The sequence below is a fragment of the Centroberyx affinis genome, unplaced genomic scaffold, assembly GCF_046629955.1.
Source record: "Centroberyx affinis isolate AG114_WGS23_722 - 3 ecotype Tasmania unplaced genomic scaffold, CSIRO-AGI_Caff_v1 ptg001863l_1, whole genome shotgun sequence".
In the NCBI taxonomy this organism is placed as follows: Eukaryota; Metazoa; Chordata; class Actinopteri; order Beryciformes; family Berycidae; genus Centroberyx; species Centroberyx affinis.
The window spans coordinates 175092-188245 of NW_027280240.1; positions in this window are offsets into that span (position 1 = coordinate 175092).

Here is a 13154-nt window from a genome sequence, read left to right on the forward strand (position 1 = left end):
CCATGATGCTTTTCAGCTTTTAATGGAGGTGATGCTAAATTGCATTTTTATCAGTATTTTAACTGAATACACAGATAAATGGAAACACTTCCTACCTGACAAACACACCTTCACTACTCCACATGCTGAAAAATTCTTCAGCTAATTGTGAACTGTAAATGAAGTAAAGCAAAGTTGCTTATTAAGTGAAATCTAATGTAATTGTAAATTGGTGAAATAAATTGAGATATCTTCTTATAGCCCAGGTGGAAGAGAAGAACTTTGGATTGGTTTTCATCTCAAGAGTCATCAAACATGTATACATATGTAAGAACGGCCCAGCACCTTAGCTATGTTTTAATCCTTGGAGGTGAAGGACTTAAGAAATCTGGCTAATTTCACAGATGGTTTAAAATAGATTAGCGTGGAGTAGCAGCTCCCAGAGAAGGGCTGACCCACCAGGCTCCCTGTGCAGCTGCCAAAACCCTGCGCCTGATGCTCAGAAGTGCCTTCCAAAAGTCCTGCAAGGTTAAACTCAAACTTAAGCATCCTGAAATGCCATCCTTCTTGTGATGAGCATTACTGCACCTTCACTGAACTCCGCCTCTCTTTGGTTCTGTTTCTCTAGATTTTTTTCAATTGCCGTTCTTTTGTAATTTATTGATTCCACACTTAGTGCAATACCAGCAAGAATAACAATGTGCCTCTTATTTTATTAACAAGAAGAACTGCATGTTGACTTTCCAAATATAGCTGTCGCTCCTATACAACTATTGTGTATGACACAGGGTGGACTTGAAATCCCTTAGAATATAATAAGTTATTGTTTGGTCTCCCTGTTTCTTACAAAATGATTAGCCTTTTCTGTTCTTTCCTTTTTAGCATGTTCTTCCATCAAATATATTTGCCTTTGCCTGGTTCTTTTGATTGTTTAGAGATTGTATTCATGCTGCTGCGTTGGTCAGATATCTCTTGTAAAATATATTATATCTCAAGAGACCTCCTGGTAAAAGAAAGGTTAAATTAAAAATATAAAAAATAAAACAGCCATTGGAGTTCATGGGCTTCTCCTGTTCTCTACCAAAATAATAGCCTGGAGCACAAAGGACTTCACTTTGAAATGAATGCACCCACTTGGCCACTAAGGCCATTTTTACTTGTTACTTTCTGTTCTTCCCCATCAGTCGTTCTGTGCAATGCATCCAAGAGCCAATTTTCTGTAATGGAATAAAGGAGTGGATCAGACTCTGCATGGTGTTCTGTATAGGCCAAGCCTGCTGCTAGAGCTGGGCTGTGTCCGAGTAGGCCTGACACAACTCTGGCCTGGCTGAAAGGCCCAGCTTGGAGTTAATGTGGAAAGACAATGGGACAGGGTGAAAAACTCGACATGGTTTTGTTGGACTTGTCATTCTTTGGTGCATAGCTGTGAGGAAAGCCTAGGAACCATCTGAATGTTATTTGTGCTTTTTTGACCCATATTTGGGACAGCTTTCACAAAGCCCTTGTGAGAAGGTTGAAACAATACAGAGGCGCTTTCAGAAGAGGGACAGACTTTGACTGCAGCCAAACCGTCTTGGACCTGCTTCATTAAAAGGGTTTGTCTCCAAAAGGCTGACATCATGGCACAGCTATTGGTTGATTTCAGCTATGCTCAGAAAGGTGACAATACTGATTATTATTAAACCTATAAATTTATGATTTTAAATACAGGAAATAATTTTCAAATTACAATATGAAACCACAGTAAAGTAGTGAGTGAGGATATAATGTGTCAAGAGGGAGAGCTCAATATAATATATGGGTCATGCACCCACAGGACAGTACTACAGATTGTGTGCAATGTGTGAATTTTGTGTAATTTCAGGGTTAGAATTACGAAAAACTGCAACGAAGAAAAAAACATATGCATAGTGGATTATTTTGTGTAGATTATGCTGCATATCTCTTTGCTCAAATGTGATTATATTGCAAATATATTTCTGTTTTTGCGGAAATCAATCACATTTTCTGAGCACGGTTGTTGGGGACCCTGGCTTGCTAAATGAACTTTTGAAAATCCACATGGGACAATATTTCAGAAAATGTAATTTTACATACTGTTTCACATCATTGCATCTCCTCAGTGTATTTATTTCCCAAAGCATTTGACTGCATTTCTGTGGGGAAGAATAAATGCGTAATGGTTTTTTAAAAGCATCTCAGCTCCCTCAGCTTTTTGAAGAATTTAACAAAATAAAGGTTTCTTTCTTGGAATGTGTTATTATCTCAAAGCTATCACTCAACTCTCTCATGCATATGTCAATTACTCAACCACACCTTTATGAATATGTAAATGTCGTGAGAATGCCTCATTAATTAGTAATTCATGCATTTTTCACGAGCCCAATACTTTGCCAATGTAGTCTGATGAATTATCAGCCAGAAGTTAGAAAAAGGGATTCATCATCACATTTTCAGTGGTTTTGAGCTACATCTGTAATTTGTGTAGTTCAATGAATATGATTTGCGTAGCTTTTTATGGAAGTGTCGTTGCAGTACTGGGTTGTCTTATTATGTGATCTGAGGATTTCTACCTGGAATCTGCCAGTGCATTTACAATGTTAACAGTCATATTTTGCAGCATAGATGTTTGGTTGCATTATTATATTTTGGCTTTAATATGAAAACACCAGGGTCTCAGTTTATTTGTTTTAATATTTTATTTTATTTTTTTCATTTGACGTAATAGTTCTGTTTTTCTCAAGCTGTATATTTTTGAACATGTTGCAGGGACAGATGTGGATGTGTTCTCCGTCATACAAACATATGGTTTGCATGTGAACCTGGCTTCATCTGAGGAAACCTACTGGGGACTGCTGCCACTGGTACTGCTGAGGTCCAGGAGGGGCCAACTTTGGTTTCAGTCACCCAGAGAGAGGAGCAAATAACAGGGGAAGTACCAGAGGAAGGAGACTTGGACTGGGGGATGGGAATGGGCAGACCCACTTACGGTTATGGTGGCAAGAACTACTGAGAACTCATTGACACTGAATTTGGATGCCTGTGCAAACAGGAATCTTGCCATTCACTGCAGACTTGCCCCTCTCCATGTTCTTTTAAGATGTATCTTGATTTCCAGTGAAGCACATTGTTTGGTGGAATTCACAAATGAAAATTACAGCAATTCAATGTAAGAACCTGAGATTATGATTCAGATGGTCAAATTTCTACAGTAAAATCTAATTATATGATACTGCAGTTTTGGTAATCTTAAAATATGAAATGCAGAAAAGTGACTTGATTTCAAAATAAGATTCATACAACACATAGCAAAGTGATGTCAACTTGCATAGTTGAGACAAATTCCAGTAGCAGTCCAGAAGCATCCAAGTTCATTTGTGCACAGGGTCTCTAATTCTACCTTTCATGAAAATGCGTCTCCTTTGTGCATTCTCACTCGTGTAGGGAAGCATTAGAGATGAGGAACAGGGCAGAATGAGCAGTGATTGCAGAGGCATTGGGGGTGAGGTGGGGGGCATGGGGGTGTAGCAGAGGCCCCACAGGAAGGGCCCTGAGAGAAAGATTGGAAGCACAGAGCATCCAGGAGGACATGTAGAAAAGGAGAGAGACAGGATACTGAGTGGACAAGATTTTGGGGATGCACAATGCTGAATGGGGTTTTAAGATGATTTTTAAAAATGAAGATTGTTTCTGATCAGCTGAGACAGATTATTTCTCGAGACCAGTACTGCATAAGACAAAGCCTTGGTATAAGATCAAAACATGACACATGTTGGAAACAACTGCTCAGAATTTGGATTAGGTATGCAGAAGAGATTAGTAATTGAGATTACCTTCCCTCATTTTAACTCTATATGTATATAAAAATGGCCCTTGGCCCATACTTGATAAGGGGTACAGAACACTGGTGAACTGTGGACAATGTTAAGTATTATTTTCATAGCCTGGTGAATGCTCACTTGTGTCCATTTTGTTCCTTGAATTGATTCTGTCTGGCACAGACATGAGCATTTGTTGGCAATGATGCCAACAAAGTGTAATAACTGTTCTGCCCTTTCTACTTTACATCTCTACATGTATTCTACCCTTTTTACTTCACATCTCTATTTCTACCCTTGCTACTGTACATCAAGCCTTGACCTGCACCCCATCAAATTTTAAATAGGTATTTACATATACATATACATTAATAGGTAATGTATACAGGGGCATTGTAATATGTGTCCTTACTGCATTTTGATCAACTCTAAAATTGTATCTACTGCATAGCAACCTGTTAGTGATAATGCAAGCTTGCTATTTTCGCAAGGTGTCTGTGTCCATGTTGCATGACGAACAAAAAGAAGAACATGTATCCAGTTGCCATCTCTTAATTGCAACACTTGTCTGGCAATGGATGAAGTAACTTAGAATCTTTTAGGGAAAATATCATCAACATCGTTTTGGGGGACTGTAAAATGGCTAGCTAGCAATATATCCTTAAAGAACATACTCACAGACCATATTCACAAACTGTTAATGGTAATCAATATTATTGAAAACAAGGATGCCCAGTATAAGATTACCTTCCTGGCTCACAGTTACTTGACTAAAAAGCCACTCCATTGCCATGTGGTTACTGAACACCTAATGAAGTTGTTCTAGACGACAGTTTAACAGTTTCAAATAAATATGCTGCAAATCTTGGCTATAGCCCAGTGGTTGTCCGAGGGTCTCCAGGGGACCTTGAAAAATGATAAATAGTTGATTTTATTACTATTTCACTCACTAGATGCAATTTGATGATGACCATATGGGTTATACGTTTATATCTCCCCACATATAGTAGACAATTCTGCATTTCTATGCTACATCATAACTAGCAACGAAAATCTTCCGAGATGAGGTTCACTGGGTCATATCAAAATGGGGGTTCACAGCCTAATGCGTATCCATTTGGAGGTCTTTGACGTGAAAAAGTTTGTGAACCCTTGATGTAACCTACTATGAGTAACCAGAACGACAAATGCCAAACTAAACACAGCAGCAGATGCAAGACATGTATATATATTTTTTTCCCAGCAAAGGTCTGGAGCTATCAAAGCACTTTTGTGTTCCCACACATGTATTTTGTGGGAGACACCAACACATGTCCCACACGTGTAATAGACTGTTCACACAGCATTATTGTGTTGTGTGGATATTGTGTGTGTCTTGGTTGTTCTTGATATTCACTTGAATTAACCAAAGTGTCTAGTGTGTTTGCTTTAGAGACTAGAGGCGTGTGAATGAGACATGGTGATGTTGACCTGTGCACAGTAGTGTGGGCTGGGGGTTTCCTGGATGTTTGGCTTTTAAATGAACTCCGCTGTTAAATCACCACCATGTTCTGGAGAGTTGCACACAGGGCAACAGGACAGTGAGTGGAAATATACTATATCAGTGTGTACTGGCCAGCGCACATTGCTAGACCATGAATTTAACATGAAGGCATAGAGGCAGAGAAGCACATGGGGATGTTGCCTTTTCTGTTGGGGATTATAGTCTGCTACCTCATAGATGCAGCCACTTTGTTCCTGCGTCCCCATTGGCCCAGGAATATATTTATGTAAATGGCATGGGGCCCCTCCGCTGTAAACATGAGTGTACTCTGAGGAAAGGGTGCCAGGGGACTTTAAAGCAGTAAATATGGGGTGGCAGGGGGGGTTAAAAGAAACAAACAAATGTGGCATCATAATAATGTACACCACTTTACAATTCAAAAGTGCAACATTAAATCATTCAGCTGGATTATTTTAATAAAACTGTATTAGTTTTGAATAATGGGTTGTGGGGGGTTCGATTTACAGTCATCGCTCTAACTCTTACTCAGCGTTTTCTCTGAGATATGAGGGTGAATTGACTTAGGTGGACTATATGAGCCTATGGGTCACTAGTACTCAGCAATGTGTTACAGAAATGTTACTTTTTCTGGTAACAAGTAGTGTAATGAATTACTATTTCAATTTCAGTTAGAGTACCTATCAAAAAATTAGTTGTTTTGTTATCAGATCTTCTAAATATCAGATTGAAGTTGAATTATGCAAAAATTTGAATCTAGGTTTTCTTCATAATTAGTCATGGTCCTGTCAATTGACCCAGTCACACAGTAAGCTAGCCTAGATGAGAAATGAAAATTTCCACTGTGACTGTATCAAGTAAATGGATGACAAAAACACTGGACATCAACACTATTTGGTTACCCATATCATCCACACAAAAGCGCACAGTAGAGGTAATCGAGTTTTCCTGATTTTTGAAGGTAAGAGATCCTCTCTTACCCTCAAAAATTATAGGAGAGTAATAGAAAAGTAATATAAGTTGTGTAACACTGCTCCCAGCAAGTAAATAAATAAAGCAATAATATTACTTTTGAGATGAGTAATGAATAATGATTAATGTATTACTTTTTTTACGGTGGCTGAGAGAGCTCAGCGCACTGCAACTTAAGAAAACACATGCAAATAGACAAAACACAAGCAAATTAAGAAAACATCTTCATCATTTGACAACACATGCGCTGCAAATACACACAACACAACCAAATAGACAAACACGCTGCAAATACTCACAACACAACCAAATACAGAAACGCGCTGCAAGTAGCACAGACGACAACGGATCTGTTTCCAGGGGACACAAAAACGTGAGGCTAAGGCTGGTTAACAGCAGATATCTGCAATAATATCTGAATCATGCGATCACGATGTTAAAATAAACCAAAAAATCTTACATTTTAGCTCATTTTCCAACACCACTGACGAGTAGCCGACTTCAATAACTTCAAAAGTCACAAAGCATTAAACAACAAGCATGTCCCAGCCAGGTTCGTCATTTTTTTGTGTCCCCTGGAAACAGATCCGTTGTCATCTGTGCTACTGTTGTGAGTATTTGCAATGTGTTTGTATTTGCAGCGCATTTGTCTATTTGATTGAGTTGTGTGTATTTGCAGCGCATGTGTTGTCAAATTGATGAAGATGTTTTCTTAATTTGCTTGTGTTTTGTCTATGTGCATGTGTTTTCTTAAGTTGCAGTGCGTTGAGCTCTCTCGGCCACCGTACTTTTTTTGACTAATGAGCTCAATACTGCCAAGAGCCAGTTGGACCCAATATTTACACATGCCTGTAAGTATTATTGTATCAGACTGTCGATGTAGTCATTTTGACTGCTAATCTCCAAGCTTATCTACCAGCTATGGGAAAATTAGCCAGGAGGAACCTCACTGTTAAAATGACAATCTGCAATTTGTGAAAGCACAGTTAAGATGTTGAAATGCATTGACACAAAAGAGGCTGCATTCAAGGGAATGACACAGCATCTCAAAAGAAATGTCTTATGATGAGTCTTGTGATGTTGATGGGTCACAAACTTGAAGCATTTATTGTATTGTAAGCATTTTGCATCCAAATACTAACATATTTTTTCATATTTTTTTTGCTGTATTTGTAATGTAATTGTGTGTGTATTGTGTGTGTGGTTTGTTTGCTACTTACCTATATCATAACATGATTTCAAATACAGGCCGATAAATCACAATTATCCATTCAGCTTTTACATAATAATATAAATTAGATTTAACAGAAAAAGAGTTACATTGCTCCAAAATGAATGCTTTTGACTGTGTTTAGCTGCTTTTTTTATTTTTAATTTTTATCCTGTTGTATGCTCACTGACCATGTTCCCCTCAGTTGCAGTTATTTCTGTAGGGGTTTGAATATAACTTGAACCTGACACAGTAAACATTCTGTTCTCCATACCTAGGTTACGGAAACCCGTTAACTGCTCCTGTTGCTCAATGCTATGACTTGTGATTCTTTAGGATTTGCTCCCTTCAATCAGGGACATTTCTTGTCTCTGTAGACATGGCAGGGATGATGAGAAACCGATATAAGATTAAAACATGGTGCCTAAGGAATTCAACATTGTCTCCCTGCAAATTTAACACATAGGCTTTCCTCAAAATTATATTACAGCAAGCTTGTCAAGCATTTGGGTTCTGATAATTACTATGCAATCATATAGATGCAAGTGTTATTAAATATTCATTTACTAGTTCCTTGAGGAATAATGGTGATGGAAAAATCTTGGAAGTTGTTTTCTATTTTTAATGATTATTTTAACAAAGCTAAAAAAGCTTGGGTGAGATGAGATTCATATTTGTCTGCTGTGACAAGATAAAAAACGCAAAAGGATTTTACTCTGTGTGGAGGTTGGGTTTAGACTACCATATTAACCTAAGGAGTTATAGCAAGTCTTCTTCCATATATTTAAGAAAAGCAGTTCTACATGTCTAACCCCTCCCCTCATTCACGCTCTAGCCGAAGAGATTGACATAGTAATAAACTGATGTTAATTAGACATACTTTGAATTCTCCATTCTGCTCCTCTCCATGTTGTAGTGGAGCTGGTGGCTTATTAAATCATTTGCTGCTCTTGGGTGATCTTCTTTTGAATCTTGGCCTGACCCTCCGGGCACAATTTATTTTATTTCAAAAAAATTTTACCAGCAAATTTTGCATTAGTTCAAGAGAATTATAAATCATTATTACAACGGGCAGACACTTCAAACATTTTGTTTAAGAGCTTTCTGCTCGATGAGGCATCAAAGGAGATGTTCACACTGATGACTGTTACACTGGCACACATCCATTCATTAGCACACTGAAGTTGGCATGATCATGTTGTGTACATGCCCCACAAAATACTATCGGTGGCTGCTATCTTGTAAGCTTTTGTTATAACCAGGAGGAGGTGCCGAATTACTTCCACAACACAGAAGTTGCCAAAGGCTTTTTGCAAATTGTAACACAGAGTAAGAGTGCATAATATCAACAGTAAAATAACCATGTTTTATTTCACGCAAGTTTAATGTCTACCCAGTTAGTTTAAAATTAATTTCCTGGAATTGTTTGAGAAGACAAAATACATCTGCATAAAAGCTTCTTAAAATTCTCACCAGTGCAATTCAAACTTACAAAATTGTACCAGGTATGGACTCTGTGTCCCATTTATGCATTTTTAATTGTGATTTCTTGGTCCAAACTTGGCTCAGTAGCAACAACCTGCGTTTTATCTGAATTTAATTGCAGGAAATTCTGAGGCATCCAGTCCTTGACATCAATTCGACAGTCATGTACATACCTCCCACTTACTGGGACTGTTTGGTTTGAGAGATACAGCCGAGTATCATCAGTATAGCGGTGAAATCGGGAAATATTTGATCAACTTTGAAGAAGCGTGCACAAATTAGACAAATAAATAAAATTAGACCTGACAGTTTAGCCAGTCCTGCAATAATCTGAAAAATGCTGGAATAGTTTTTTGCTTTGAAAAGTCTTTATGTACTTTGGTCGGTGAATTTGTGGAATTTATTGGACTACTATTAACATTCAGCTTTGTTTGTTTTGGGGAACCGAAAACCTGACTTGATTCTTTCGTATTTTGTTTATTGTAAGTGAAAATTATGTAATAGTCAACTTCATCAACTATCATCCTACACTATCTAAACAAGCTTCATCTTAGGCTCACCTGTGACACTGAACTGATTAGACCTAGATGCTTTACAATGTAATGTTTGATTACTTGGTAGATTCTTATAGTTTATATGTAATTGTCACTATGGCAAGTTTGAGGGTAGGTACAGTCATTACAGCTGTACAAATGTTTAGAAAATATTTCCCGCTGAAAAAATTGTGGAAAGCCTACATACTCCACATTTGCATGGATCCGTATCAACTGCAATGATTTAAATCAATATTGCATTTTAGTGATGTCTAGCTAGCTTCCACTTTTATTTTGAAATCCCAGTCCAAAAAGTCATATATCTAACACATATGAAAGGCAATGAGACCCAGAAATATATATTTTCTTAACTGACTTCTGGACAAGAAGTCGTTTCACATGTTTGCACTGATAGTTTGCACTATCACTGAGCACAGAAAATAAAATAACCCTAAAAGCTGACAGTGAATGACAGCTTATGTTGGAGAATTGTGTATAAAAGATGTTGAGTATCAAGATTATTTGGCCTCAAGATGACTCGGCAAACAGCATTACAACCTACAGAATTTGAGCTCTGAAACTTGTTGAGCTCTGCCACAGTCCATAATAATATGCTACAGATTTTGATATCAGTGCATTAATAGGACACATATACTTATATACTTATGTATAAGACATGATACTGTGTGAAAAGATATCAAAATGTCAAATTAATTAGTAAATTTGAGGTCAGAAATGTCATGAAATGCATGGAGAAACCATGAAGAAGAGAAAAAACTCCACTGTCTCTCCTGAGTGGAACTGGATCTTTATTGGAGGATATAAGTAGAACTGGATCTTTATTATTCTTATCTAATTAGATGCCATATTCAACATGCATTGATCAGTGTAATTGTGAGACTCTGGAGTTATGAATGTTATGAATAATGCCATTGTTAGGGTTTCCGCAATGCCCATGGCATGACCAGTGGAACAAAAACTGGTCTTAGCATCAATTATGGTGGCATGATTAGTGTGGCTTTGTCTCCCAGTCCCACTGAGCTACAGAATACAGAGAGCCAGCTCAATTACCCTCCACCCAGAGGTGGCAAAGCCTTTTGATTTGCCCTGCTTCTTAAATATCTACTGTAATTCTAATAGGTCTCATTAATGTGCCATTGCCTTGTATTGGCTGGTAGATCTTAAATAGTGAGAGATCACAGGAATGTCCAGAATACTCCCCTTTAATGTCCCACGTGCAACTGCAATTAATGCAAATGTATCTGTACTGAAACACACAGTTCATTCCTGGATCCAACATGTGATTATTCCTACAACAACAAAGGGAACCTTTAATGATTTAGGGCATTAAATTCAGTTGATCATCAACCCATACAGCCATTTGTATAAAAAATAATAAATTGTGAAGACTCATTAGGTGAAGTTATGCAATGAATGGGCACATTAAAAAAAGTAAAAAGAGAAGCTCTGTTTAATCTGACACCACATTTAGTCATAGTCCTGAACCCACACTTTATGTATCAGATCAAGAGTGATTGTTTATTGTAACTGACAGTGCAAAGTAATGAACTAGAAAAGGAGGCCAGGAAGAAGAAGAAGAAGAAGGAGAAGGAGACGAAGAAGAAGACGAAGATGAAGACAAAGACGAAGAAGACGACGAGGAAGGAGAAATAAGTAGACGCATGCTGTGTCAACTGAATGGGGCTTGGAAAATATTTCAATAATGAACATCAGAGTAAAGTTTAACATTTATTTAGGCTGCTGGCATTCTTAAATATAATGTTGTGTGTTAAGCATTAAAAGTGAAAGAGGAGTTTGAGATCATATTCAAAAGTATTAATTTATCAGTTTATTGGTTTTGCAGTTAAGTACAGTGCATTTCATTTGAGGATTTGGCAGTTATCTCCACTGTGGTTTTGTGCTTAAAAGATGCCCTTGTCTGAAAAAATCATCTGACTCGCTTTATAAAACTTACCCAGCTCTGGAAAAAAGACTTGAATGAATTATTGCAGTCCATTTATGTTGTTAATTCAGAGGATAAATGGAGTTGGAGCCCTGAATATCTAAGTTGTCAGAAATTTGGCACCTTGTTGAGACACATGTTCGCTTCTGGAATCACTGCAGCAAAATCAAACTTTGCAATCTGTTTCATATTAAGACTCTGGTTTTAAAAGCTTTCATGTAGTCTACTAAATTGTAATGCCATTTTTCCAGAGCCTGTATTTTCAATGTGACTCCTACAGTTGAGGATGTAATGGTGTGTGGTTTGAATTATAATAGTGCTCCTTGGAACAGTTGTCATCATTTTGGTTTCTTCTGATTCGCTCTCCCATCCTAGGCCTCACATAGGTATGATTATGGGTGAACATTCAGAGAGTGAGACATGGAGTGAAATAGAAGGTTGTGAGCTGCAGATTTCACCTTTGTCCCAGTGTCTCCATTTGGGCTTAGGTGCTGTTGTCTTTAGAGAACTGTCATGGTTTCATATACATTTACATATATAATGTGCTCTTGAATTTCAAGGATTAACTACAGTATGAGAAACAACTAAAAAAAAAAGATCATGTGAGTTTAATTGAGAACATCAGAGAGAGGGAGAGATGCAGATCAGGATTAATGGTGTTGGGGCAGGTCTCTTGCTTGCAGACCATTCCTTAACTGCAATTTTTAGATGAACCTAAAAATGCCCATCACAGCATGCATAATATATTGATATGATATCTAAGCAACCATACACAAAATGAATTACCTGATCACAGATTTGCGAAGAATAATTAATTTCCCTGAATCTGTGATGGATGAGAGCACCTGCAGAAAGTGATAAGAGAGCCAAGCCAAAAAAATGACATTTTTGCTATGTCAAGTGATTTCATCACGGAAAACATGCAATGATTCTTGTATCTAAATCAAAGTAGATATTTTTGAGGCTTTATAAAGTACAATGTAAGGTCATGTGATTATCTCATATATGTCTATTATGTCTATCTCTGTTTGTTGTTTGAATGCTTTTGGAACGTGTGACTGAACTGTACTTGTCTGTTTTTAGTGAGACAACCTGATTAAATAAAGGTTTCAAGTGGTACTTTCTAATATTACAAATCAGATATCATTATGCCACTAGACAATAACACAGACAGGGGTTCAGACTCCTGAGAGGATCTAAAAAGAGCAACCGAGCAAGAGTCAGAGGGAAAGTCGATTCGATCTGTGGCAAGGGAACAGAAGACAGAATGACACTGAATAGTTATATTGAGGAAATTGAGAAAGGAGAAGTACCATGAACAGGTTATCACACACACACACACACACACACACACACACTCCACAAAAACATCGTGTTGACACCTGTGTGCCAGTATGTGCATTGTTATCCTATTGAAGAAAGAGACATTAAAACATGTTGAAGTAAACAAATGTTGTGTTGTTAGAATGTGACAGAAGAAAAAATTAACCTTTCTTAGAAGAGACAGAATGGAGAGACAGCCTCTGCATGCTGCTAAGGCCCTAATGAAATGACTGAAAAGAACAAATATAAAAGTTTCAAGGGTCTCATTTCTATAGATGTGGCAAGCTGCTATGAAGCCATAGCTATCACTTAGGCATTTGCCTAACAATATATTAAGAAATTAAATGAATGACTCTAGAAATGTGTTTCA